The 3,366-nt window shown below is 40.7% G+C and overlaps 1 pseudogene; it reads right to left on the reverse strand.

Annotated features, from left to right (window-relative positions):
- Positions 1 to 2,170: 2,170 nt before the first annotated feature.
- LOC102852009 lies at positions 2,171 to 2,964 on the reverse strand (annotated as a pseudogene).
- Positions 2,965 to 3,366: the final 402 nt, after the last annotated feature.

The following is a 3,366-nucleotide window of genomic DNA, read 5'->3' on the forward strand; positions in this document are numbered from 1 at the left end:
AAGAAAATCGTACATGAAGAATGCAAAAGATCATTACAAAGGCTGAAGAAGAAGAAGAAAAGACCAAGATGGATGTCAGATGAGACTCTGAGTATTGCGTTGGAGCACCGAGAAGCCAAAGCTAAAGGAAGATATCAAAGAGTTGAACAGAACATTTCAAAAGGCAGCTCAGGACAACAAAGCATGATACTATAATGAAATGTGCAGAAAGCTGGAGTCAGAAAATCAAAAGGGCTGAACTCCCTCAGCATTTCTTAAACTGAAAGAGTTGAAAAACAAATTCAAGCCATGGATGGCAATACTTAAGGATACTTTGGGTAGAAGGTTAAGTGATCCAGGAAGTATCAAAAGAAGATAGAAGGAGTACACAGAGTCACTCTATCAGAAGGAATTGGCTGACACAGAAGAATTTCATGAAATAACATATGAGCAAGAGCCTATGGTGATGAAGGGAGAAGTTCAAGTTGCTATGAAAGAATTGGCAAAAAACAAGACTCTAGGAGTTGATGGCATACCAATTGATTTATTTCAACAAACATGCTGTCCTGGATGTGCTCACTAAGTTGTGCCAAGAAATCTGGAGGACAGCCAGCTGGCCAACTGACTGGAAAAGATCGATATTTGTTCCCATTCCAAAGAAAGGTGACCCAACAGAGTGTAGAAGTTATCAAACAATATCATTAATATCACATGCAATCAAGATTCTGCTGAAAATTATCCAAAAATGTTTGGAACAATATGTCAACAGAGAACTACCAGATGTGCAGGCTGGATTTAGAAGAGGTTTCAGTACTAGGGACATTATAGCTAATATTAGATGGATCTTGGCAGAAAGCAGAGAATACCAGAAGAATGTCTATCTGTGCTTCATTGACCATGCAAAGGCTTTTGACTGTGTGGATCACAACAAGCTATTGCTGACTCTGAGAAGAATGGGAATCCCAGAATATTTGATTGTGCTAATGGGAAACCTATACTTGGACCAAGAGACAGTCATCAGAACAGAGCAAGGAGACACTACATAGTTCAAAATCAAGAAGGGGGTCGGTCAGGAATGTATTTTGTCTCCATACCTTTTTAATCTGTATGCAGAACAGATCATCCGAGACTCTGTGCTGTACGAGGAGGAATGTAGCATCAGGGTTGGTGGAAGAGTCATCAACAACCTGCGTTATGCAGATTATACAATCCTGCTTGCTGAAACTGAGGAGGACCTGAAGCGTTTGCTGCAGAAGGTTAAGGACTGCAGTCTTCAATATGGATTGAAGCTCAACATCAAGAAAACAAAGATTCTCACCACTGGGCAATTAGCAGCATTGGTATGGATGGTGAAGAGATTGAGATAGTTAACAGTTTTAGTTTACTTGGTTCCACAGTCAGCACTCTTGCTAACAGCAGCCAGGAAATCAGAAGATGAATTTCATTGGGAAAGTTGGCTGTGAAGGACTTCTCAAGAGTACTGAAGAGCAATGATGTCAGGCTGGAGACTAAGGTGCACCTGATCCAGGCTATCGTCTTTGCAATTACGTGCTATGCATCAGAGAGTTGGACAGTGAATAGGGATAATAGAAAAAGAATTTATGCCTTTGAGCTGTGGTGCTCAAAGGAGAAGGGTGTTGAATATACCATGGACTGCTAGGAGAGCTAACAGGTTTGTCCTGGAAAGGATGAAGCTAGAATGCTCCTTGGAGTCAAGGATTCTGAAGCCTCATCTGACATACTTTGGGCATGTTACAAGGAGGGACTGGTCCTTGGAGAGGGACATCATGTTTGTGAGAGTGGCGGGACAGCGCAGGTGAGGAAGACCCTCAATTGGATGGATTGATTCTGTGAGTGGAGTGGTGAGAATGAGTGTATTTGAGATGGTGAGGTTGGCACAGGATAGAGCGGCATTTAGGGCTCTTGTACATAGGGTCGCTATGAGTCGCTATTATGTGATATTATGTGAGTCGTTATTATGTGATATAAATTCAATTCTGTCACTCTCCCCTCCCCCCCCCAAAAAAAAAGGTTCTCTAAAGTCCTTACCTGTCTTTAAAGGAAAGTAAATTGCTTATTGAGTCTTTTAATGTGGCTGTAATTAGTACTTCGTGAGATCAGACTGGGATAGGGTAAATTCCCCCCCACCCCAGATAATAATTTTTATTTGTCATTATTAGTAGTCTGAATTTTAAACAGATTCTTGAACTGGTGGTTTATAGCCATAAGCTCATTCCACTGTAGCACCTGTCTTATCTCCTAGCAGCTTTTCCAGAGCTACCATCTTCACCACGCAGCTCCATGGGTTTGCCCAGTTCAAACTCTGGCTTCTTCAGCATTTTTACTTTCCTAACAAATACATCATGGAGAGGATAAATAGACTGGCAAGCCTTTTCTATGTCTTTCCCAGTGCTGTCAGGCATCAACTTATTGACCACCTCTTTCAAGTCATTTATCTGCACCTCTTGGGTCATGATTTCCATCATTCTCTTCCAGATTTGGCGGATCTGTTGGTATTGAGCATAAGATGTCTTCCTAATCTGATAGTTGCTTTTTTTTTTTTTTTTGTAAATCCAACGCAAATAACCGTCATTAGTCTTGACATCAGCATGAGCTTCAGTCATGGTCTGCCGTTTTTTGAGCCACAGAACACATTTTGTCACGAGTAGGATCCATGCCGTGGAAGCTGGTGAGGCAGTTTTTGCCTTGAACATCCTCAGTTATTAGCTTGAATTTTCTAAACACAACCTCATCATTTTGCAAATCAGCAAGGCTCACTTCAAAAACATGACCTTTGAGTCCATCAGATGAAATTTTGGTTCCTTGAGTCCTTGTGACTAATATCTTTCCAATATTTCTTATATTTAACATAGCTGGTGCCTTTACCTCATGCCAATCTTTCTTAGAAAATGGATCAATCAGTTTCTTCTTGGCTCCTTTTTTGCCACCTTTTTTTGTAAGGTGATTGTTCTGGCCAATCCCCATGGTGGTGCCCAGAGGGTGAAAAGCGATAGGGTGTATCTTAATACCTTCTAAGTGCTCTGAGGAAGAAAGATGAGTCATCTCCTCCCATGTGATTGACAACCTCTGAAAACTTGCTGGAGGGTCAATTACAAATTGGTTCCCTCTTGATAGCACATAAAAACAACAACAAAGTGATGCCTTAGAAAAGAAGAAAACAGAAATGGAGACAAGACATCAGTGGAGGCAATACTATACATATATAATTTTTCTATAAAAAAAATCGAAGACGTAAACAGAGTTATCAGATTCTGGAAGAGCCAAGGAGTAATCTTTTTTTCTGGAAAATCCACAGACACCATGGCCCTGATAATGCCTTGAATATGGACTCTCTGGACAATGACTTTATGTTATTTAAAACCATCA

The sequence above is a fragment of the Elephantulus edwardii genome, unplaced genomic scaffold (assembly GCF_000299155.1).
Source record: "Elephantulus edwardii isolate Elephantulus edwardi_28Jun2011 unplaced genomic scaffold, EleEdw1.0 scaffold00009, whole genome shotgun sequence".
In the NCBI taxonomy this organism is placed as follows: domain Eukaryota; kingdom Metazoa; phylum Chordata; class Mammalia; order Macroscelidea; family Macroscelididae; genus Elephantulus; species Elephantulus edwardii.